Raw genomic sequence first — 27,381 nt, forward strand, 5'->3', positions numbered from 1 at the left:
CACTAAAAGCCTTCCTTCTGCTGGAAATAATAGTCCCTGACCACAAACAGCAACAGAAGTTACATACATTATTTCAGCAAAAAACTATCTTTTATGAGTGAGTCAGTCAGTAAAGAAAACTTAAACATTGAAATAGGGCTGGGCGATATGGCTGAAAACTGTATCACAATATAAGGGTTTCATATCGGTCGATATCGATAATTATTGATATTTTTTTATGATCTATTTAAAATAAGGACCAGGAGACAAATATATTACATTGAAACATTTTTTTATTTTAAACTTAACCTTCCTCTGATTATAATCCCCTCAGTTATAAAGGCAGAAATGTCAACACAACCATGGAAAACACTCAAATAATTAATGTAAACATAAGTTTAAAATCACAATGAACACTTAACAATTATCTCTTAACATTAAGGTGCAAAATTAAAGAATGCGTAAGAAATGCTTAAAGTGTAATAAAATAGTGCAAAGTGTTAAATATAAACATAGAGAAACCGACAACGGTCTTGCATAATTTGCAGACGACATTGGTCTGACTACTATGGAAGCTTGTTTCCGCCACAGAATAAAACATTTTAAAAGATAATTGCGACTTTTTATCTCACAATTGCGAGTTTACATCTCGCAATTCTGACTTTATTTCTCAGAATTGCGAGATATAAAGTCAGAATTGCGTGAAATAAAGTCGCAATTGCGTGTTATAAAGTCAGAATTGCGAGATATAAAGTCAGAATTGTGTGAAATAAAGTCGCAGTTGCGTATTATAAAGTCAGAATTGCGAGATATAAAGTCAGAATTGCGAGATATAAAGTCGCAATTGCGTCTTAAGTCAGAATTCTGACTTTTTTTCTCGCAATTGCGACTTTATATCACGCAATTGCGACTTTATATCACGCAATTCTGACTTTATAATACGCAATTGGGAGATATAAAGTCAGAATTGCGTGATATAAAGTCAGAATTGCGAGATATAAAGTCGCAATTGCGTGTTATAAAGTCAGACTTGTGAGATATAAACTATTCTGAGGTAAAAAAAAAAAAAAAAATCCATCTTTTTTTCCCCCTTAGAATTGGACTTTATATTTTCACAATTAGAAAAAAAGTCAGAATTCTGACTTAAGACGCAATTGCGACTTTATATCTCGCAATTCTGACTTTATAACACGCAATTGTGACTTTATTTCACACAATTCTGACTTTATATCTCGCAATTCTGACTTTATAACACGCAATTGCGACTTTATTTCACGCAATTCTGACTTTATATCTCGCAATTCTGACTTTATATCTCGCAATTCTGAGAAATAAAGTCAGAATTGCGAGATGTAAACTCGCAATTGTGAGATAAAAAGTCGCAATTATCTTTTAAAATGTTTTATTCTGTGGCGGAAACAAGCTTCCATAGTAGTCAGACCAATGTCGTCTGCAAATTATGCAAGACCGTTGTCGGTTTCTCTATGTTTATATTTAACACTTTGCACTATTTTATTACACTTTAAGCATTTCTTACGTATTCTTTAATTTTGCACCTTAATGTTAAGAGATAATTGTTAAGTGTTCATTGTGATTTTAAACTTATGTTTACATTAATTATTTGAGTGTTTTCCATGGTTGTGTTGACATTTCTGCCTTTATAACTGAGGGGATTATAATCAGAGGAAGGTTAAGTTTAAAATAAAAAAATGTTTCAATGTAAAATTTTCTCACAAAAACGACTCTAGAAGCCTTAATAGCGTTTAAGTATATATTTATATTTAAATCTAGTTCCTACATTATTTTTCTATACCTTGACTCACTGGGTAGTCTAACCTGCAAGATGCCCTTTAAGAGGAAATCATTTGTGACTCGATTGGTCGTGGCGGAGGTGTTGCAACCATTTATAGAGATATTCTAAATGTTACTCAGAAAACGGGTTATAAGTTTATTTCATTTGAAGTACTTGTACTAAATGTTACGCTCTTAGATGTTAGAAAAACATCCCTATTATCTCTAGCTTTGGCTACCGTATATAGACCGCCAGGGCCTTACGCTGATTTCCTAAAAGAGTTTGCAGATTTTCTCTCAGACCTATTAGTCAATGTCGATAAAGCATTAATTGTTGGAGATTTTAACATACACGTAGATAATCCAAATGATGCGTTAGGAGCTGCGTTTACAGATTTATTAAATTCATTTGGGGTCAAGCAAAACGTCACCCGACCAACACATCGTCTTAATCATACACTCGATTTAATTATATCACATGGAACCGATCCAACCGATATAGATATCATTCCACAAAGTGATGAAGTCACTGATCACTACATGGTAACTTGCATATTACGTACTGCTGTAATATGTCATGCGGCGTCGCGTTATCAACCAGGCAGAACAATCCTCCCATCCACCATAGATAATTTCTCAAATTGCTTATCTAATCTGTCTCAGCTGCCGCCTGAACACAAACAAACAGATGAACTAGAAGAACTAACTAGCACTATGAGCACCATTCTCTCTAGAACATTGGATGTGGTTGCACCTATTAAATTAAAAAAGGTCAGAGAGAAAAATAAAGCACCATGGTACAACAATACTACGCATGTTCTAAAGAGAGAAACCCGTATTTTAGAGCGTAAATGGAAACAAACTAATTTAGAGGTCTTTAGAATCGCGTGGAAAGACAGTATGTCACGTTATAAAAAGGCCCTAAAAGCGGCCAGGGCTGAGAACCTCACCAACAATCCAAGGTTTTTATTTAACACCGTGGCTAAACTAACAAATAAACAGACGTCACCCGAACAAAATATCCCGTTACAGTTCAGTAGTAATGATTTCATGAACTTCTTCACTGAGAAAATAGAAAGCATCAGAACCACAATTGTAAACGTTCAATCTTCAATCGCGCCTTATAATTCAGCTTCAACTATCACCCCGCAAGAACAATTACAGTGCTTTACAACTATAGAACAAAAAGAGTTAAATAAACGTATCACTTCATCTAAAACAACAACATGTTTATTAGATCCTATACCAACTAAACTACTGAAAGAAGTGTTACCTGTAGTGGAAGAGCCTCTCCTCAATATTATTAACTCGTCTTTATCTCTAGGTCATGTTCCAAGAACATTTAAACTGGCAGTTATAAAACCTCTCATTAAGAAACCACAATTAGATCATAATAATCTAGCAAATTATAGACCCATTTCAAATCTTCCATTTATGTCTAAAATATTAGAAAAAGTGGTGTCCGCACAACTGGGCTCTTTCTTGCAACAAAATGATATCTATGAAAAGTTTCAGTCTGGATTCAGACCGCATCATAGCACTGAAACTGCGCTCGTTAAAATCACAAATGATTTACTTTTAGCTTCTGACCAAGGCTGTATCTCAATACTAGTTTTACTTGATCTTAGTGCTGCGTTCAATACTATAGATCATACATTACTCTTAGATCGACTACAAAATTATACTGGTGTTCAAGGACAAGCACTAGGCTGGTTCAAATCATACCTATCTGACCGCTACCATTTTGTCTATTTAAATGGAGAAAAATCGATCATAACTCCAGTAAACTATGGAGTGCCGCTGGGATCTGTATTAGGCCCTCTGTTATTTTCAATATATATGATGCCACTTGGAAATATTATAAGGAAACATGGAATTAGTTTCCATTGTTATGCTGATGACACTCAAATATATATTTCATCAAGGCCGGATGAAAACGCAAAATTTTCCAAATTGACAGAGTGTGTTAAAGATATAAAAGATTGGATGAGGCGTAATTTTCTTTTATTAAATCCAGACAAGACAGAGGTAATACTTATCGGTTCAAAAAAACCGCCCACAAAACCTCGCACAATACAACTTTAACATCATAGGATGTCCTGTTACTTTATCCTCTACAGTAAAAGACCTGGGTGTTATACTCGATTGCAACCTGTCTTTTGAAAATCATATTTCATATGTTACAAAAACAGCCTTTTTCCACCTTAGAAACATTGCTAAGCTACGTAATATGCTATCAGTTTCTGATGCAGAAAAGTTAGTTCATGCATTCATGACCTCGAGACTGGATTACTGTAATACTTTATTAGCTGGTTGTCCTGCATCCTCAATAAACAAGCTATAGCAGGGAACGGCAACTGGCGGCCCGCGGGCCAAAACTGGCCCGCCAGCAATATTTTCTGGCCCGCCGGATTATTTTGGTAGTCCTAAATGCTGCACAAAACTCTTCCACTACTTGAGAAAAGCCGTAGTCGCGCGGCGATTTCACCGCCGCATACTGTGTGAAACGCCCATAGGGAATCATGCGGCGCGGGATTACAATTTAAAGTATAACTGTGCGTTCACACCGGACGCGAATAGCGCGTCAAATTCGCGCCTGCCGCGTCTAGTTATACGCTTGACCACTTTGTGTCCATTCGCGCGTCAAAAGACGTTAGCGGTCAGAACTCTGGTGTACTTTGGACGGAGCGGGCGGTCTGACTGACAATAGCCCACTCGCACTCCCGACATCTTTTGACAGCGCGTATCCGCACTTAATTCTGACCACCTGTACATCTAGCTCTGAGGAGCTGTTTGGTACTGAAACCATTGTCAGTCAACAACATTCTTTTTTTGCAAGGATGTTTGAAATAGTTCGGCAGAAAATAGCCTACTTCATTTCGTCAGTAGGGCAATATGATTTTCGTTTATGTTGCTTAGAAATTTGAGTGATAGGCTTTGTCCTATTTAATTTATGTTATTTATATTTCTTTTTTTTTTTTTTTGTGGCATTTTTTTTCTCTGCTGACAGTACAATGTTAAAATAGCCTACTATTTATATTGACACGAACACAATTTTTGTATAGCATTTATAATTATTATAGGCTACTTCATCTCCTTCTTTCCGTTAGAGACATTTGAATGTGAGATTATGGAAACGAGATCTAAATTTTGTGGACCCGTCAGGTCGGGAAATAAAGCGGGTGAACACCGAGTATATTTTAAGCGGTTGCTGAATAGAACCTTGTGGGAGCGGGATGAAAAAAAAAAAACAGTCCCGCGCAGACCTCCTTAAACCTTAGGTGTGTATGTGTGTGTCCCCGAATAAATAATAATAAAAAAAAAGGAATAAAGTTCAAAAGTCGGACTGTACGGAATGAGGCATGATTGCTATTCACACCTTTATTAAAATGGCTGTAATCTGTTACCACAATAGTACTTGATCTGTTTAAAATGATTTCCTTGATATATGCATAAGGTGTTAAATTAAAATTTAAAAATCAAAATTAAAATTAGTCTAATCCAGTAATTCATTTTTTCTATTTTTGATCTGAGCACAATCAGAAAACCCATCCTTATTCGTTTTTTTCATTTCAGTTCAGGAAATAAATAATGGAAAAACAAGTCGTTTTTCATCTTTTTATTTTTGGTTTTAATTTGAAAAAAAAAAAAAAAGATTGAATGAATGATCCACGGATGGTGATGGACACATCATATTCCACAATTATAGGCCTATATAAGAGTATTTAATTTGTATCCATAGGCCTACTCCGTGTAGCTGGCCCGCCATCTACTGGCTAAAAACAATATTGGCCCGCGGCCAAAGTTACTTGCCGACCCCTGAGCTATAGTTAGTCCAAAATGCCGCCGCTAGAGTTCTTACGAGATCAAGAAAATATGATCATATAACACCGATTTTATCATCACTGCATTGGTTACCTATAAAGTTCCGTATTAATTACAAGGTATTGCTACTGACTTATAAAGCCCTAAACGGCTTAGCTCCAGTCTATTTAACGGATCTTCTATCGCCCTATAATCCATCGCGCTCTTTAAGATCACTAAATTCAAGGCTTTTGGTCATACCTAGGATATCCAGAACCACCAGAGGAGGGAGAGCATTTTCACATTTGGCTCCAAAACTCTGGAATAGTCTTCCTGATACTGTTCGTTGCTCAGACTCGCTCTCCCAGTTTAAAACTAGATTAAAGTCGCATCTCTTCGGCCAGGCATTCATATAATCCTACAGTTCAAACTACAATCCGGCCTCTAGCTCATAAATGCCAGAGGAGAACTGGCCCCCGACTGAGCCTGGGTTCTCCCAAGGTTTTTTTTTCTCCATTAGGTCACCTGATGGAGTTTTAGGACACCATTAGGTCACTTGATGGAGTTTTTCGGTTCCTTGCCACTGTTGCCTTTGGCTTGCTCAGTTGGGGATATTTTGGGGATATTTTATTTTATTTTATCAATCAATAAATTCCTCTTGAAACAAACTTTGTTGTATTATTTTAATTTAATACTGTGAAGCTGCTTTGATACAATCTGTATTGTGAAAAGCGCTATACAAATAAACTTGACTTGACTTGACTTGACTTGAAGTATATATTTATATTTAAATCTAGTTCCTACATTATTTTTCTATACCTTGACTCACTGGGTAGTCTAACCTGCAAGATGCCCTTTAAAGGAGAACTTGGTAATTTTTTTAACTTAATAAAACTGTCTAGAATTCATTTGGATGGTTAAACAACCTGTTCTGGTGATATTGGTGACTTTCCCCGCTCCCCCCAGCGTTCCCAGGCGGAAAACCAACCTTGCAACTTGGGGACTACCGTCCCGGCAAGATAGAAATTGGAAGTCTCGTGAGAAGCGAGAACGAGAACGAGAACGAGCGCGAAACACGAATTGCTTTACGGCAATTCGACATAAACACACACGCATGTATGATGTATTACCAGATTACTCACCTCGGTAGACATAGTTCCACACGATACAGTTGGCTTGCTCCGATCAAAACAAACGCACATGAGCAGCGGTAGAGAGGGGGAGGAGGCCGCCGCAAGTGAGTTTTTTACGACCGTGTTGTGAAATATACGCCCCCCCACAGCTGTAGGGGGAGCTCGTGGGGAAAACATGCGACAACAAAAGGAAAAATCAGCGAAGAAGTGACTAGAGTTCGCTAGAGTTGCCGAGTTCTCCTTTAAGAGCAAATCATTTGTGACTCTAATGAGAGCTGTCTCAGTACTATGGTACGGTCTAAATCCTGACTGAAAATCCTCGCAGATATCATTTCTTTCTAAAAAGGAACATAGTTGTGAAGATACTGCCTTTTCTAGTATCTTTGACAGAAAAGGTAGATTCGAGATCAGCCTGTAATTGACTAATTTTGTAGGATCAAGTTGTGTTTTTTTTAACAAGCGGTTTAATCATAGCCAGCTTAAAGGTTTTTGGTACGTATCCTAGAGACAAAGATTAATTAATGATAGTAAGAAGAGAATCTATGACCTCTGGAAGCATCTCTTTCATTAGCTTAGTCGGTATAGGGTCTAACATACATGTCGGTTTAGATGATTTAATGAGTTTAGCGAATTCTTCCTCTCCTATAGCAATAAATGAATCAAATTTTTCCTTAGGGAGACTAAAATGCACTCCCTGATGCGATACTGTAGTCGACGGTTGCATAATTATAATTTTGTCCCTGATATTATCAATCTTATAAGTGAAGAAGTACATGAAGTCATTACTGCTGTGTTACTTGGACATTTCTGGGCTTGAAGCTTTCTTTTTCGTTAGTTTAGCCACTGTATAAAAAAAAATACCTATGGTTTTGTTTATTTTCTTCTAATAGGATTGAAAAATAAGCAGATCTAGCAGCTTTTAAGGCCTCTCTGTATGCAATCGTGCTCTCTTTCCATGAAATGCTGAAATTTTCTTCCAGTTGCACTCCATTTTTCTGGCTGCTCTCTTAAGGGCTGTAGGGGTCAAATCTTTGCGCGGCAGGGGGAGCTGCCACTCGACCAGTCACGAATATATGCGCCGGCCACTCGACCAGTCACGGATATATGCGCCGGCCACTCGACCAGTCACGGATATATGCGCCGGCCACTCGAACTTACACAATATGTAAGGTTTAAAAAAACAAACAAATGCAGCGCGCGTCTCGTGGCTCTATTAGCATCGCGCCGGCCACTACCAGCCACACAATCTCTCACTGTTTACATCTATCAGACACTCCTATTGATACACAAAAGCACACAGACAGTGCAATACAGATCTTATTTACCTATTTCTCATCTTATCTGTTTTTTTATTCGCTCTTTTTACCCGTATATGGGAGTGCGCGCTCGTGGTTCTATTAGCATCGCGCCGGCCACTACCAGTCACACAATCTCTCACTGTTTACATCTTTCAGACACTCCTAATGATACACGAGAGCACACAGACACGTAGTTGGAACTACGGTGGTAGTCTGTAAGGTGCTATATAAATAAATAAACGAACGAACGAACGAACGATTATGTTTTCAGCTGTGACCCAGAGGTGCCGGTGGAAGGCTGGTGCCAATCCGGTGAAAATTAACAAGGCAAAAAATGTTGTTAACAGTGTTATCGCTACATTTGTTCGTAGCTTAAATGGTGCCATGATTGAGCACCCTCACATTAGACATGACAGTCCTGGGCTATTTTTGAAAGATGGAGTTCATTTCACACCTAGGGGAAATGATATGTTTTTAAATACAATAGCTAACTGCCTTAAAGGCCACATCCAAATGCAGTGAACTGCTTACAGTGGGCAGTGTTACTGCTTTTGAATTTTGCCTTTAGGGCCATTTTGTTAGGCCTAAATATAGCCCTGACCATCATGGCTAATGTTGAGTTTTTTATGTTAATTTAGAAACACCTGTAGCCATAACACTGTTACCTCTGCTCTTCCTCATCCCTACATTACCCCCCCCCCCCCCCCCCCCCCCTTCCCCCCCCCTTCCCCACCACCACCATCCCATGGTCTCTGCAGCGACTCTGCTTAATCCTGACTGAAGAATTAAATAAATTCAATTCAATCTTTCACAGTTGTATGAGCAGTTTTTATGGAATGCATTGACTTTTCATTTCATTGCTTTATGAAGTAAATTTAGAATGATGTTTTGATTATTGTTTTAGTGTTTATCAAAAGTGAGTTGCCACAAACACTAACAGCTGAACTGCAACTTCAGATATGGGGTATTTTAATCAGTAGTAGACTACAAGTTAAACAAAAAGTTAAGCAAAGCAAAATGGTGCAGGCAATGACAGAGAAGGTATAGAGCCATGATGGAAGCTGGAATCAGAACGCTCCACATCTGGAGGACGGATACTGCAATCAGCTCCTCTGGCACATCAACAGACAACATGAGTATGGTTACTGACACACAAAAATCAGGGGACGTCACACACCCTACATGAGAGAAAGATGACAAGGTTAAAAAATACTGGTACAATACATTCAGTATGGCCTGTCTTGGTTAAAAGCCCACTCACCACGCCAAGGTGCAGGCCATGAGTGAGAACATATAACACGGGACAAACATACGAGACACTACAAAACGACAGGTACAAGACATGGAAAAAATAGAAAACATACAACACTGGAAAAGCAATATACAATGGTGAAAACTAAGGGATAGGAACAACCTTAAATATTAACATTTTGCCCAGCTGTAATGAAAACAGCAATCAGGCCCAAAAAAAATCACATGAGAATCAATATAAATAAAAATGAGATTTAAAGCTATTTTTTTATAACATAACTTAAAATACTGTATTAATGTATTACTGTAGCACTTCAATAACGCAATATATATGATATAAAACAAAACTAACCATGGATGTTAACTTTTTGAAGCTGGCAACTTAACATGAGAGAATACTTTTTTTTAAATATATACATTTTTTGTAAATATGTCATGAACTGATCCTTGAATTCCAGAAACTATCTACATAAATATTGACCAGGGAGGTTGCATATGTATTTCACATAATAAATGGCAAACAGATCAATATTCATGCGAACTCTAAGAGATATTGAACAGTCCTTAATGTGACATGGGAAAGCCCACACAAACTATAAGTTTAATCAGCGGTATATGTGTTGGTTAAGGAAGGCACTATGTATAAAGGCTCTATGTATAACTTACAACTGTGTCAATATTGCATGTTACTGTAGCATCGCAGCATGTGATTTGTAAGAGTTGGGCCCCTTTCATGCAGACTCCAACTGAAAATCATCCTGGTATTGGTGGGGTTCGCAGTAAGGTACATCTGACATTGAGGTTAATTTGAGACAACACATGTATGTACGTACTTCTTTTAAAGCAGACATTGAATGTTACTTAGTTCATGCAGGCTCCAAGTAACATTTACAATGTTTTGGAGACTCTGAAATATAGTAGCAGTGATCACTCAAAGAACCAAAGTGTGATTGTTTTCCACTCCGATTTGTGTGTTGAACGCTGCTACCCAAACCATAATCCTCACACACATTCACTGTCAGAGCAATGTCATCATGCACAACATCTTGAGCAACAAAGGCCTGTTCAGATGTGTCTTCCATCATCATGACATTGCTCTGATTGACAGCATAGCTGTTGGCACTACTCATATTGTCTACATATGCAACCTCCTCATTACTATTTACAGATGAAATAGGGATGCCACTTACCACCTCATCAATACTTACCAAGCGTGTTATTTTTGGCTGTTGTTCTTTGCCCTTGGAGAAAGAGAAAATGGTTGGCACAGCAGTGTCCTTCAGACATGTCCTTCCCTAATAAAAATTACAGGAAGCATACAAAATATAACATTATTGGTCATATTGGCTGTAAATGGCTGTTATTCATAACAGAGATGTATGCGTTTATGTTTCATTATTCGGTCTAACACTAGTATGAATGTACAGATTACATTTAAAAATTATTATTGCTATTAAACAAATATGTAACTGTTCGCAATAACTGTCACAACGGAATCATTCTGTGTTCCGCTGTCTCGCTTGGAGAATCATTTTTCAAACACGAATTTCACAGAGATAATTTTTTTTTTAATCGTATTTGCATAAATGGTAAGGCTGCACAATATATCGAAATTATCGAAATATCGCAAATGTATATTTTGCGATATGCATACCACCACAGCTTGCAATAACTGGGGTCATGAAAAAAAGACAAAGAGAAAATAACTCGCAAAAAAACTTTTTGTAGCTTTAACAAGAATCAGTGTATATCTAATTCATACAGTGAAAACTAAGCAGTGTTTTATTTTTACATTTGATTATTCCATTTCTGTTGATAAATAAACCTAATGTAGGATAACCTAAAACTCTAAACCCAGTGGTTTACACTGATGTTAAAATAACACTTCTTAAGGCCTCATTATACTTCTGCGTCGGACCTACGCCGGAGCCTATACGCCGTAGGGAACGTGTTGGTTTTAATTTATACTTCTGCGTTGTTGTCCGCGTTGACGCGCACCTAGGGAGCATGTGAAACCCCGAGGGAGGGGTTCTGGCAGACCAATCACAGCGCTTGCGTCCGCGTAGAATTGACGCGTTGTTACATTTTTGGAGAGGTGCACGTCAGGGTACGCCGAAGGGTACGCGCGCTACACACAGCCTACGACGTAGCTACGGCGGCAGTTCGACGCAGAAGTATAAATAGGCCTTTATGCTACAGTAAAACACTGATGTTCACTTTCAGAAGTTTTAGGGATGTTTTCTTGTCAAAAAAAAGAATGTGAAACGCATGTAGGTTATATAATTTTAAATATATTTTAAAGATAATTTAAATGTATTTTACACACTTTAAGCATTATCGTATCGCATATAGAATATCACATTATGTAATGAGTTATCGCATTTTTCTTCAATATCGTGCAGCCCTAAAAGCACTGAAATGTAAAGGTTGGCAAAAAGTGGTCATGTTGCTTGATTTTTGCATCGAAAATCCTAAATTGAACTGGTGTGTCACTAATTTCACCTTAACAGTGACCTAATCAAATATTTAGTAATGTAATGTAAATGAATGTATGATGGTCAATTTTTCGCCAATTTCAACCAATATGTTGCTTGACTCTTTGTAAGGTATGAAACGAGGTGTCTGTACCCTGGAGTCAGTAGTGAAGTGATGACTCTCGAAATGTTCACTGCACAGACGAGAATACTTGTTAGGAGTCCAATTCTGTCGTTTCACGTTGAGCATCCACTGGTCCAGATGTTCTGGATCACCTAGAGGAAAACTTTACACAAACAAATAGATAGTTACCTCCTTCACAGACTACTGTCAAGTAATAGAACTTAAATTACTACAGTGTCCAAAAGGTTGTAACGTTAATAAATGTATTTTAGCTTAAGAATTTGTGGCGGACATCACCGCTAGTGCTAGTCCTCATTCTGTTTCGTTGTACTGTCTATTGAGTAATTACAGGCTAATTTCCTACACATATCTTTGAGGATATGTCAAAAAATACTTCCAATATAGTCAGTGTTAGTAATGTTACGCTAAATTATGAAATGCAGGCGTAACATTATATGACAACGTCTAATCACAGTCTGTTGGATCTTGGAGTGTAATAAAGTTTTAAATGCAATTATAAATAATAAATAAATTATTTGAAATAAAATTAATAAATGAAATTATATTAGAATTTCACTCACCGGAAAAAATGTAGTCCAGGCTTCTTCTGGGACGATCTGTTAATACAATTAACCCCACAGCAAGTCATTATGACAGTGAAATAATCTCGACACGGCAAACACGGCAGAAATGCTAAGATTAGTAGCTGGAATTTATTTATTTTTAAGATAAATTACCTGAGGTAACGTGACGGCTAACAGACAGCAGACAAATGGCTAATGACCACAGCAGCGGGAATCCACCTGTCACTCAAATGTGGACACACCCTTAATTATGCAGAACTTTAAGGATTAATCAACTAAACGGATGAGTTATAAAAAAATTCACCCCCCTCACAGTTGTCATGAAGGGCAAACTTAGCTGTATAGACCAAAACCACATACTGACACCAGGCTGTAAAAAGGTTTTTTTCTGCTGTAAAATTTGGCATTTTAACATGGGGGAGATACAGATTTGACTCACTTTTGGCACCAGCCTCAAGCGGCCAGTCAACGAATTGCAGTTTAACTCACTTCCGTGTTGGTTTCAAGAGAGAGACGGGGAGGTTGCCGCTTGGTCTCAACGTCAACCAATAGTGCATGTAAGCTGTGCTTTGACCTGTAATTGCATCTATGGATATATAGACATACTTCCTTTCCTTACCTTTTTTCTTTTAGGCATATAAGGTTTTTCTTTGCCTACTCTCTGGGTTTCTTCTGTTTCTTGTTCTGGTTCTCATGACGGTATCTTATTTCCAAACATTTTTAGGTGAGGATCGATACCTGGAACCAGTCGTGAAGGAGGATCTTAATAGACTTAGAAGTTAGAGATGCACCGATTGATCGGCTGGTGACCGGAATTGGCCGATTTTCACGTGATCGGCCGTGTCTGACAAATGTCGATTTTATGCCGGTCAAATGCACTCGGGCGCCGCATGATTAACATCGCGCAACATCAGCATCACACGTGCACACGCAACACACATATAAGGAAACCTCGTGAATTACGTCCGTACAGACCGCAAGCGCGTATTTTTTTTCGGTGTGCATTCACAACGGGGCTGCGTTCCAGTCCAAAATTGTCATGCCCTTCACTTGCTAACTTCCCTCCGTCTCGTTCACTCGGATGTACGTCATTGCGAGTGCCCACTACTGGCGGAAACTGCAATGGGCTGAACTGGAACGTCCTAAGCCCTTGATCACTTGTGCTGCGTTCCAGTCCACTTTTAGACACGCACTTGCGAACTTCCCTAAGCACTTCCCCTCGGGGGAATCCCTGCCGCCATTTTGAAGTGCGTTCCACTTCGTGAAGTGGACGAGGGAAGTTTAGATGGACAGACCCTCGTTCCCTCGATTTTGACCGAGGGAGCGAGTCTACTTCATATGTACACTTCAGGCACCTATATGTCCCACAATGCAGTACGATTGTGACGTCACCACAGATCTCGTTTTATCACCACCACAACAGACAACTCTATGATATATTATATATATATATATTTATTTAAAACAACCCAAACACACATATAAACATTTGGATGCTGCATTAAACAAATTCTTAAAGGGAAAAAAATGTAAATAATAAATCAACTACAGCTGATTCCAAGTGATCAAGGGCTTAGGACGTGCCAGTTCAGCCCATTGCAGTTTCCGCCAGTAGTGGGCACTCGCAATGACGTACATCCGAGTGAACGAGACGGAGGGAAGTTAGCAAGTGAAGGGCATGACAACTTTGGACTGGAACGCAGCCTTGGAATCAGCTGTGTAGTTGATTTATTATTTACATTTGTTTTCCCTTTAAGAATTTGTTTAATGCAGCATCCAAATGTATATATGGTGTTTGGGTTGTTTTCAATAAAAACAAATTTAAATAATATATCATAGAGTTGTTTGTTGTGGTGGTGATTAGACAAGGTCTGTGGTGATGTCACAATCGTACTGCATTGTGGGACATATAGGTGCCTGAAGTGTACATTTGAAGTAGACTCGCTCCCTCTGTCAAAATCGAGGGAACGAGGGTCTGTCCATATAAACTTCCCTCGTCCACTTCACGAAGTGGAACACACTTCAAAATGGCGGCGGGGATTCCCTCAAGGGGAAGTGCTTAGGGAAGTTCGCAAGTGCGTGTCTAAAAGTGGACTGGAACGCAGCACAAGTGATCAAGGGCTTAGGACGTTCCAGTTCAGCCCATTGCAGTTTCCGCCAGTAGTGGGCACTCGCAATGACGTACATCCGAGTGAACGAGACGGAGGGAAGTTAGCAAGTGAAGGGCATGACAACTTTGGACTGGAACGCAGCCTTGGAATCAGCTGTGTAGTTGATTTATTATTTAAATTTGTTTTCCCTTTAAGAATTTGTTTAATGCAGCATCCAAATGTATATATGGTGTTTGGGTTGTTTTCAATAAAAAAAAATAGTTCTATTTTATAGCGTTTATCTGTTCAAAAAAAATATGTACTATGCAAATTGTAAAATGTTCTATTACAGAAAAGATATAAAATAAATATTTGTGTGTGCTGTAAAGTGGTTAGAAAAAATTTAATCGGAATCGGCTAAAATCGGTATCGGCAGGTCAAACTTAATGAAAAATCGGAAATCGGAATCGGCCCAGAAAATTGTAATCGGTGCATCTCTATTAGAAGTCTATTAATTTGACCTGCAAGGTGTTTTGGTTGATGAGCAGGTTTTCCAGCTTGATGTCGCTGTGGTGGACGCCCCTCTCACTGCATATTCTTGCAGCTGTATATATATATATATATATATATATAATTCGTTACATTTATATAGCGCTTTTTCTGAGACCTCAAAGCGCTTACATATACTTCCTTTCCTTACCTTTTTTCTTTTGGGCACATAAGGTTTTTTCTTTACCTACTCTCTGGGTTTCTTTTGTTTCTCGTTCTTCCTCTCATGACGGTATCTTATTTCCAAACATTTTTAGGTGAGGATCGATACCTGGAACCAGTCGTGGAGGAGGATCTTTTCCATATCAATCCGCTTGGCTGGATCACTTTCCATGCATGAATAGATCAGATCCCTGCATTCTGTGAAGAGGGGAGAGATGTCCGGTTATTATTGTAAGTGTTATACTTTGTGTAACTGATCACATTATTTTAAGCAGTAATAAAAGTTCCTGTATGACCCGTCCACATGCTCTCACCTTTGGAAATGTCTTCTGTGTAGGAGGGCTCACCAAACATCTGAGGGATGTACTCGCCAGGATACTTCCCAGACAGCATCTTATACATCAGTACGCCTAAAGAATACACTGTTGCAGGCTTGCCATGATACTTTCCATGCCTGACCCACTCAGGGGGAGCATAAACTCTTGTGCCTGGAAGAAAGAACAAGATTTGGTCCATTGCAATGAATTTGTATTTCCATAGCTTTTTGTCGATTTATTCACCATAGATTTGTGGAATAATACGTACCACTGAATCTGGAATAAGAAGACTTCTTCAAGCGTTTGCTACAACCGAAGTCTATTAATTTGACCTGCAAGGTGTTTGGGTTGATGAGCAGGTTTTCCAGCTTGATGTCGCTGTGGTGGACGCCCCTCTCACTGCATATTCTTGCAGCAGTGACAACCTGACGCATCACAGCTCGTGCCGTCGATTCCCTGAGTATGTCACCATTTTGCAGTAAAAACAGCCTCATATCTACACATGGCGTGGGCCGCTCTAAGACCAGTAGATATTCCTCTGGTGTCTCGTACCAGTCCAGCAGCTTTATTATTTGAGGAACACTGGGATTTTTGTTCACAAGAGCCATCATAGCGACCTCACTTGGAAGGGATTTGCCGAATAGACCCTACAGGAGAGATAATAGTTATACAAAAGTGAGATAATTAGGGGACATGGTTTAATTTAAATGAATTACTACAGAATTATGTCCTGCATTTGGGTAAGTATAGGTTTGAAGAGTTAAGTAATTGAAATACTGGAAATAGTTACTAAAGTTTCGGTCACTTTTACTGTCGACCGGCAAAAATTTTCAGGGCAAAATTGTGTCATTTTAATGGGAATTTTTGCGTGAGGGTAAAGTCACGCGAATGAACTGTGCTGACTAACAGAAGCTGCTTGGTACGAAAGTTCATACGCTATTGACAATGGTCCTTTTGTGACTGCAAAATTTGGTTAAAATGTCCTATTATTAATGTGACTGTGTACTCTGAGAGTAATAAAACCAAGAGAGGAATTGCCTACTTACAATACGGACATTTTCCATGGCTTCTGTCTTCAGCACATGTTTGAGTGCCACCTGTTCTCCAAGGGAAAGAAAAAAGAAGATTTTTTTTTGTAAGAATGTTTTACAATGAATTAACTATATGTGCAGAGGTCACATGATTCCAGTAATTAACCTTGATGTAACTTTTAATGAATTTAAATTCCAACTTCCAAGAGTGCAAAAAAACTACCTTTCGTGAATCAGACAAACGGATCCCGTCGTAGACGCATCCATATGATCCTCTACCCAGCATTTTCATAGTTTCATAGTCCTGCGAGACTTCCCCTGTTAAAAAAAAGAGAGACATACAAAATTTACAGTATAAACATTCAGATTAAAAATAGCTGTAGAATGGACACATTATTGTGGTGCCTCACACAACCAAAATCCATCCTCAGTTCACATTTTCATTTGGATAATAAAGACAATGTCCAGAAAAACATGTTAAAATGTAGGTACTTTTTGCACATTTTATGAGTCATGTTGGGGCTTGTTATATAAACTGACCTGTCTTTCCCTTTGAACTTATATGGATAATTTCATCCTCATTCTTCCAAGAAATGTCATCCGATGTCGAAGCGGAGTTGTTGCTCTCCTCAGTCATAGATGGCACAGGCAGAGAAGGATTGCTGTTGTGTGAGCTGATGTCCCTTTGCTCTTGCCTGGTAATGTCTTTATCATCATCCGGCACACTGGTGGGAGAAGACACACTGGTGGGAGAAGACACACTGGTGGGAGAAGACACACTGGTGGGAGAAGACACACAGCTGTGCTTGCTGTACACTGAGTTGTGTTCAGCTTCCCCATCAGAGCATCTCTCAGGCTGTTGGCTGCTCTGACTCTGTTGCGCTTTGGTGGAAGTTTTCTTGGATTTCCGAGATAAAACCCATCTAAGGAACTTCCCTTTCTGCTTCTTCTCTACTTTCTCTGGGACAGGCCTTGGTGACACAGATGCAGCAGCATCTTCCTTTACAATGTAACTGTGAGATTTGCACTGACCCATTGCTCCAGATGTCTCTCTGATGTTCTGTCACTAACTTATCACAAGTTCACTGAACGTAAATTGCACAGATCGAAATAGAAATACTAAAAATCATGAGATATAACACAGATCGATAGATATAAAACAATTAGAGCAATTTTTCACCACAGATGTAACAGAAATACTAGTCAGATCGCTTGTAGAAATCAACTGAACTGCTTGAAAACCAGAGAAGAGTTCTATGGGCGACTCTGCCTGTGACGTCACGAGTAGTGACGCGCGTCGGCCGGTTGCCAAGGGATTTTTTCGAATGTTTTTTTTCGAATGAAACTTGCAAAAATAACTGCTATTGTTTTGACAGAAAATGTATATCTTTATAAACTTATATGTAAGGGATAATCCACGGCTTGCTGTGCATTAATTTCCCCCCCAAAATTAATCAAATGTGCCCATCTCAAACAAATATCAGTGATAATATTGTGATCAATAAAACAAAATCAATTTGATTATAATTAACATGATAACGTACGTTCAAAACTAAAGTAGCCTAAATTCACCTTTATTTTTATGTATCTGTCAGTCTGAGACTTCGTTGCCATAACGCAATATGTCACTTGCGTGTGTCTTGCTTCGGACTTGACTGACGGGTCTAAATAGTCTAACGGCAGGCTTAACCGTAGCTAAATGTATGCGTTTTAAAACGAAAATGCACTACTAGTGTAAACGTAGATGTTCCACAGTCTGCTCGGGAACCGATGCTCTCGATACAAATATGGTTCTTTCATTGAGTAGTCGACGGCAGGAAGAAATCAAACCAAACAATTTCTAAACTTTTTTTTTTCAATGATCAAAGGTAGTGTGTCGATTCAATTAAAAATACACATATCACATATTTTAAAATATATCATACCGTAATTCATTGTTCATCATGTTTGTTCGACTTTCAGGAGATCTCTCCTGCCAGGCTGTTGTCGAAAATAAGATATTGTTCTTAAGTGACTTGCCTGGATACATAAAGGTTAATTAATTAATTGCAATTTATATGCTACAGTTTTTTGAGTCCAGGAACACATAAAGACTAAAAACTGAGCTAAAAACAGCGCGCGCTGTCAAAGCACGTTAAGACGCTGCTCCGCCAATCTCCAGCAGGGGGCGCTCAGTATTAGCGGCGATAGAAAACACCAGTCCGCATGGAGTGAGTGAGTGTAGCAAACAGACTCATGCATGCTTTCCTCACGTTTGATGTGTGCGTATAGTACCAACTTGATTTATGTACTTCAGCTCATGTTAACTGTTTGATGAAGTCAATTTATTATGTTGGTTGATATTCCTTGTTTAAGGAAGCTTTACATAGAAGTAGTGATTGATTTGTGTTCATGTATTCAAACGATGTTGCTTATTGTTCATGAAAGTGTTTCTGCTACATCTCATTGTATGCATCTGTTTAGTTAGCCTATTGAATTGTGTTTCTGTTATGTTATATATTGATTTATATTATTATATGCGTTGCTTTAGACCACACACCCATGAAAACACATGTAGGCCTACTCATTTGTGCTTATGTGCTGAACCTTTATTGAAGCTGTGTGGAATTAATGAGGAGAAAATAAAGAATCAAAGAACTTTCATGCTGCACTGTAAACAATTATGCACTGTTAACTTAGTTAAAATAAGTTCATATACTTAGGCTAATTGTTTGTGCTCTGTTGACATTACTAATTTAGCCAACTCCAAATGTTTTATTTGAATCCAATTTGTGTGTGAATAAAATCTGTTAAATAAACTTATTTCAAACTAACCGCTGTACCTGAAAATATAAAACGATCTGTAATCATTACTTCTGTAATCCAAAAGGATGGGAAAATTGATAACACAATAGATGCACTACTTATTTGGGACACAAGCTGCAAGATTGTCACACTATCTCACAAACATAAAAACAAACATTTAACTTTAATATAAAGAACATTTTTCCTTGCCCTCCATCTATCCTTTCAATCCCATCTCTCCATGTATCCTAACTATCCACCCTCCTATACTGTCCTGTCTCGTCTTCTCACACGAAAGAACAAAACACTTGCTTCCTGTACTTATTCACCAGGATAAACTCCTGGCAAATGTTTTCCTTTCTGACTTTATCCAGTATTTCTTTGTGAATGTGACAGACTGATACACTGTTAACATTGTGCTTCTCAGCCAGGTCTTCATCCTCCTCGGAGCACCGAAGCTCCTCTCCTCTTCAGCAGAGGCAGGAACAACCACAAGAAGTCGTACAAGTGCTTCTACTTGGTTGAAAAGGCCACGAAGTTCAGGCAACTGATTCCTCAGAATAGTTGCGGCCTCTGAACTGGTTGGGTATGTGTTTTGGAGCTTAAACATGTTCAGCTGCACCTTCAGTGACCTTTGGTTTAAATTCAGGATACTGGTCCACCACAGCAGTGTTTTCAGACCAACCTGATCAAACCTCTCCTTCAGTATCCAGCACCTTGAAGCTGATGACGGTCCAGTGCTAATGTAAGTGCTTTTAAGTAGTGTTACACAGTTATAACGTTAGTCTATCTGTGTGGTAAAAAAAAGAAAATGTTGTCAGTTCTGTGATCGTGCTTTTGAATCGTTGTCAGAATTTTGCTAGCACAAGAAAATCCATGTTCCTAATGTTGTTTTTAAATGTAGGCTAGTATTCCTGATTGCCATGCCATGGTCCTACAACTACTCCCACCATTCAAAGAGAAGTTAGACGGTGTTATCCTTAAATCAGATAAGTAGAGATTATTCAACAAATCTCATTAATCTGTAATGTTTTATGTTTTGGTCCTTTTTAAAAATTGTTTCAGGAATTTGCAACGCTGATGTCCTGCAATCTACATTTACCAGTGGAGTCCACACTTTATATTGCTTGGTATGTAAACATTGGGTAGTTTTAACCTAAAATGAAAAGCCATCATTTACTCACCCCACTGCAAAATATGTTTTTCTTAATTAGTGTTTTTTTCTTGTTTCCAGTCCAGAAATCTAAAATTCTTACATGAAGAAGCATTTAATAGACAAGTAAAAATTGGCTTGTTTTCTGAAAGAATAAGTCAAAATTAAGTGAGTTTATGCTTAAAACAAGCAAAATAATATGCCAGTGCGTTTTAACGTTCTAACCCTAATCAATTTTAATGTTTAGGTGAAAAATGTTATTCATACAACTATGAATAGACAACTACATCGAACCACAGTGAAACCCACAATAGTTATTTTAATTATTAATATTATTATTTTTTATTACAGGTCAATCTCTAAGCGACCAGTGCTGGACATTACGTTTGGAAGGTCAAGGTGTGTGTGAAAGGATCACAGCCTAACTTCATCACTGGCCTGGCAGCGCTGTTTGCCTCCTCCTATGAGTTCAGCTTGCAGTACCAGGAAGAGGCAGTACCAGGAAGAGGCAGCACCAGGAAGAGGCAGTACCAGGAAGAGGCAGCACCAGGAAGAGGCAGCACCAGGAAGAGGCAGCACCAGGAAGAGGCAGCACCAGGAAGAGGCAGCACCAGGAAGAGGCAGTACCAGGAAGAGGCAGCACCAGGAAGAGGCAGCACCAGGAAGAGGCAGTACCAGGAAGAGGCAGCACCAGGAAGAGGCAGTACCAGGAAGAGGCAGCACCTTGAGTTTGTTCAGAGGTTAGTCATTGGCATATTTGCCATTCATATAAATATTAGACTGAATTGTGACTTGTCTTGACAGTATTTATTAAGCTGACTACTGGTATAAACAATATGGCCATGGTTTCCATACTGGGCTTACCTTAAGCCGGGTCTAGGCCTTAATAAAATTAGGGTATTTAAGCTGCTTTTATAAAAATGTCTAATAAAAAAATAAAAAAAACATTACTGGTGTGCATCTCGAGACAAAACAGTGGCAGTCACATATTTTAAGATATGCCAGTGCAAGTTGTTTTCAGTTAAATGATTAGTGAAAATTCTGTCATTAATTACTCTCCCTCATGTCGTTCCAAACCTGTAAGACCTTTGTTCATCTTCAGAACACAAATTAAGATATTTTTTATGAAATCTGAGAGGTTTCTGAACCACCCATAGACATCAACGTCTTTGCAACTTTCAAGGTAGTCAAAACATCGTTTATATAATCCATGTAACTACAGTGGTGCAAATCTTAATATTATGAAGCGATGAGAATTCCTTTTGTGCACAAAAACAAAATAACGACATTATTCAACAATCTCTACTCTTTCACGTCATTCTCCTACGCTGTTGACGTAGTGTAAACAGTGTCAAGTCACCTTCATTTATATAGCGCTTTTAACAATATAGATTGTTTCAAAGCAGCTTTACAGTGATAATAGGAAAGTACAGTAACATAGATTGTTTAGGCTTTACAGCAGCTCTAGAATCAATTTATTAGATCCACTATTTTTGACCGTCAAAATGCCGGCGGACACAGCTTCAGTGAGTTGTTCAAAATCTTTCTTTTTAGTAAACTCTGTGTACACAAACAATGTTCTCCATGCTGGAGTTCATGTGTAGAGCCCCTGGTGATACTGAGAGCACAGTTTCATGTTGTGTCGAGCCTTCTTAGTGTTTTAAATATAGCGATTTTTGATGCTATCATAGTCGTGCCCCAAACACTCCCATTCAAAAGGCAATTTGACCGAAAACGAAAATACGGTCAAACTTAAAAGTGACGTTTCCATCCTAATGATGCTTTTAAACGAAAGTTTGCCTCGGGTAGATTAACAAAAAGAGGTTGCATTTTGGCAAGAGTTATCCTTTAACGCTCTCCGGCCCACTCATCTGCACAAAACAGTGCCTGGTGGCTCGAGAACGCAAACCCTGTTATAGATTTCAAGGTGCAAGCCTTGAAAAAAAGCCAGTGCAGCGCTTCTGGGTTCTACGTCAGAACGTAGGCTTATTATTGGCCGACTCTGGTCGTGTGTGATGACCCAGGAGCTAGCCAATAGTGAGCCTGTGTTCTGATGTAGAACCCATAAGCGCTGCACTGTTTACACTACGTCAACAGTGTAGGAGAATGACATGGAAAAGAAGAGATTATTCAACAATGTCGTTATTTTGGGGTTATTTTGCGCACAAAAAGTAATCTCGTCACTTCATAATATTAAGGTTGAACCAACGTAGTTATATGTACTATTTACTGATGTTTTTACCACCTTTCTGGGCTTTGACAGTTGCAATGACATTGATGTCAATGGAGGGACAGAAACCTCTCAGATTTCATTAAAAATAGCTTCATTTGTGTCCCGAAGATGAACGAAAGTCTTGAGGGTGAGTAATAATGACAGAATTTTCATTTATTGGTGCAAACATGCATTTTAGTCTGGTGGTAAATGTCATGTTTAACATTATCATGTAGTCATGTATGCAATTCACATTGCAAGGCTTGCAATTAAGTTAAATTATTTCTGTCACAAAGGTTTGGGCTGGATTCTGGCAATGTGTGCTCTATATAAACTGAGTCTATGACTGCCTTTCCACTGATACTCTGATGGGACCTGGGGCCTGTTTCAGAAAGGAGGTTAAGTGAAAACTCTGAGTATGTTAACCCTGAAATGAGGGAAACTCTGAGTTTTCTGTTTCAGAATGGGAGGTATGTTAAACCTGAGAAAGCAGAGTAAGTCAAGCCTGTTTCTGAAAGAGAGGTAACTTATACTCAGAGTCAGTTACCATGGTGTAACTAAGTCCACTGAAGCAAGCGTATGTAGAACCCAAATGCAGTTTAATGATAATCAGACATAGAAACAAAAACCATGGCAAGGCATGGCGAAAACAATCTCAGGAACATGAACTTACTACGTGGTTACATCAGCAATACAAGACCCAGACACATGGCAAACATGAGGGCTTAAATACACACAAGACTAATGACTAGACAAGGGACACCTGTGAACAATGATCAAACAATCAGACAATAAATTCATGACAAGACACATGGCAGGATCACATGACTACAAGGGATCACAAGACTACAAGGAAGCAAACATGACAAGAACAAAACCATACCAAAACCGTGACACATGGTAACTTACTCTGTGAACCTAACCTGGTCGGGAGCAGGTTTTCTTCTGTAAACCCAGCGTTTCTATCGGTCTCCTCCCCTTTTTTAAAGGGGAAGCGGTGTTTAAACACCTCATTCATTCTTTCAGTAAATTTTTATTAATAAAATTAATATTTTATTAATAAATAAAATATTGCTATTTTTACTGCAGTTTTTTTCAATTTTTTTTTAATAAGATGAAGTCTATATAACTCCTTTACAACTGAAAATACAGTAGTAGATTAGAGTTACATAATGTAGTTCTGAACAAATTCTACAGAATTAAACTGTGGCATTTACTGGAAATCACTGAACTGTGGTAATCTTTGCACCAGAAGTGGATGGACCGTCCTCCTGCTGTTCTTCCACACTCTGGGGGCGGAGGGAGAGATAAGAATACCCGTTTATACTTAGATTTAAACTTAGATTATCCACATAAAAATTTGAAACAATCTGAATGGGTAGATTGTTTGATGTGTAGACACATAATATTAACATTACCTCTGTAGGCCTCTCTGTGGCAGCAGAAACTATTTATCCCCATCGTCCTGTGAAGATGAGCATTTGTTTGAGGACACTTTATAACACTATTTAATTTCTGGTGTATTGAGTAGCGACTTACAACTGCCTGGGGTTCTGTTGGGACAGGAGGCTCCAAAAGACAGATATAACCATCAGAATCTGTTGGGACCAACAAAAAACCCAACCTCAAAGTAAAATAAATGGAAATATCAAAAAATAGCCTAAAAAATAACACATATGTAAACCTCTTACATTTTATGAAGGCCCTTGGATCTTTGGGAGTGACTGGCTCTGAAGTCCCTCCTGGAATTCCCTCAGCCAAAAATACTGCTGCACTGCTAGACACTGGATGCTATTAGTCATTTAATTTGTCAAATGTATAGTCAGGTAGCCTACACCCATGATATGCTCAAGCCTTACCTGATTGAATTATGTTTTTATATTTAATTTTCAGCTGCTGCCATGGTCTTTTAATGCCTGCAGGATTGCTCCACATGAAAATTAAAATTAGGTTGAATAACTTAGGCCTACTGTTCTTCCAGTTTCACCTCTGATATTATAACAGTTGGGTAAGTTACTCTAAAATAGTTATCAATGTTATCTTGAACAGTGTAATTAGATTCATGTAATAATTACTATCTTTAGAAAGTTTTGGTCTACTTATTACTAATTACTAAATCCCATGTCAACCTCAACCACTTGAACAATACAAGGAGAGACAAGAAACTGCACTTTTAATGCTTTCAAATAAACAATATACAATTGCATGAACTATTCTTGATTTGACCAAAGTGTGTAGAGGGAGAAGGTTACATAAAAAATATACCTTTTAAAAATGTATGTTAAATCCACTATTGTTTTATACAGAATTGTTCTCTATAGTCTATGCAGTAGCCTATTTAATGTAATTACATCAGATTTTATTTTAAATTACAGAAGAATTAAGAGTTATCCCTTTAATTAAATCACAATATTTAGATTACTTGGTAATTAATTACACCCATCACTGTATAACAGTAATTCCTCTTTTTGTTTGGCGCTGTTGCCATGGTGACTCGTAATATCTGCGCTCCATTGATAATGGCTTTTTATAGTTGTGGTGCACGCGCTAAACTCAGAGTTGATTGAACTAACTTATTTCAGCTGTTCTGTAACCGAAAACTCAGAGTTTCCCATCTCAGGGTAAGTCAACTCAGAGTTCAAGTTTTGAACAGAGTTCATACCTTTCCTTTATAAGCAGAGTTCAACTCAGAGTTGGTTGAACCTCCTTATTGAAACAGGCCCCTGATGAGGGGATGATATTGTTAATGAGCTGGGTGATGACAAAAGTTGTAGAATAAAACTTTAAATCTGGCAACCCCACTTCCAAAAGTTTAGTTAGTTGACAGTGCGCTTGTAAACAGACACATTGAGTTGATGTATTTTAACCAGGGCAGAAGAAATATCAGTTATTGATCACAACATCAGTAGTGTTTTATCCATTAGTGTTTATAGTGGATAATTAGTTTTATCCAAACAAATTAGTCGTTAAAACCGATATCTGGTTTTTATTTACACATCTTTTGTGCTGTCTCTCTCTGTCAAAATATATAAACTCAGTCCATAATATTTCATTGTTTTTTTTCTCTTTTAGACGCTTTCTTGACATCAATCCTGAACGTGGATCAAAAACAAAGAAAGGACAAGTAACTTCAAAGAAACTGGCCAAGTTGTGCAAAACAAGAACACCACTGTAAGCCTACAGGTTTCCTCACTTCTGCGAAAACTTGCAGACTTTGAATGGGATTTCGTTTGCACTTTTATGGACTTCAGAACAGAAACAGCACTTCACTGCCATTATAAAGCTTGGAAGAGCCAGGACATTTATTAAAATAACTCCGATTGTATTCGTCTGAAAGAAGAATGTCATATAGACCTAGGATGACTTGAGGGAGAGTAAATCATGTGCTAATTAAAATTTTTTGGGTGAACTATCACTTTAATTAAGCGCTTAGTGTTACCTGTTTGTTGTTAAAGTGTTAAAATTGCATTTTATGTTTTAAAAAATTCAGCCAACATGTTCACAGAAGGCAATTTTCTGATCTTTGCTTTTAACCAAATGTTGTTTTCTTTTTCCTAGTGTGACTACTCTTATGAAACCTTAACATATAATATTTTAATTATGTAATTATAAAAGCAGCATTCCCTGTAAAATACAATTTATTGCTGTAGACAAGTTTAATATTGTAAAAGTATGTGGTATATACTGTATTTGGTAATTACAGTGGAGTACTGTAAATGCTTTTTACTGTACTAGTGCTGTAAAAATACAGTATGTGAGGAAACTACACACTAGAAGCCTATTAGGCCATGGCATTGTTTCTTTTGTTGCTAAAAAAAAAAGACATGTTCAATAAAAATATAATTGGATCAGTGTAATGTTGCAGTTGTATGTGTGTATTTTACATGGCTCTATTGATTGAAAGATATTTTGAGTTTCAGGAACTAAAAGTTAAGTTGGGCCCGTTAGAATATATAATTTAGTTGAATTGGTAATGGAGTAATGCTTACTTAACAAGCTGAGTTAAATAAATGGGTGGGGAATGATTGTTTAAACTAAGTATCTTCAGTTACTGTAACTCGGTTATAAGTACATTCAACTTAAATGTTCTATTCCATTCCATTATGGGCTTAAGTACATTGAACGTAGTCCACTTGTCTTATTCAACTAATGCTTCATTACTTAAAAAATTTAAGACAACGAGTTACCTTGGTTTTTTTAAGTAGATTCTACTTATCCGGGTTTACAGTGTATAGTACCTTGTGTGTAAGCAAGTAAGGTGAGAAATAATGTGGTATAGTTAAAATCTATATGACTTGAGCTTTATTGTCCCTTGCATAATTTGAATAGTTTATTTCTTCTATTTTTGAGTTCCAAAGAGTTGCTGCTAAAAATGTACAGCAGGAGATTTTTGTCTCTGGACATCCATAATTCGTGTTTCATGGAAATCTTCAAATCCATAAAGGGATAGCCTGGCCAAAGACAAAGTTTTCTTGCAACAGGTTAATAAATACATGGAAATGCATTTAAAATACAAATACAAAATACTGTGTGAACATTTTTATTTAAATACAAATACAGTATTTTATATTTTGAAAATACACAGAATACATGTGAAATTGGCCATCCAGTGCAGGTATAGGTCACAGTGAATGAAGAAACTACA

The 27,381-nt window shown here is 37.9% G+C and overlaps 1 long non-coding RNA gene across 1 annotated transcript in view; it reads right to left on the minus strand.

Annotated features, from left to right (window-relative positions):
• Nucleotides 1-4,701: 4,701 nt before the first annotated feature.
• Nucleotides 4,702-27,381, minus strand: part of LOC309492222 — a 41,980-nt gene continuing 19,300 nt past the window's right edge. The window contains exon 2 of the long non-coding RNA XR_014203477.1: nucleotides 4,702-4,800. This is a non-coding gene — a long non-coding RNA (uncharacterized lncRNA). The remainder of the gene's footprint in view (nucleotides 4,801-27,381) is intronic.

Source organism: Leuciscus leuciscus (assembly GCF_965113295.1).
Source record: "Leuciscus leuciscus genome assembly, chromosome: 2".
Lineage (NCBI taxonomy): Eukaryota > Metazoa > Chordata > Actinopteri > Cypriniformes > Leuciscidae > Leuciscus > Leuciscus leuciscus.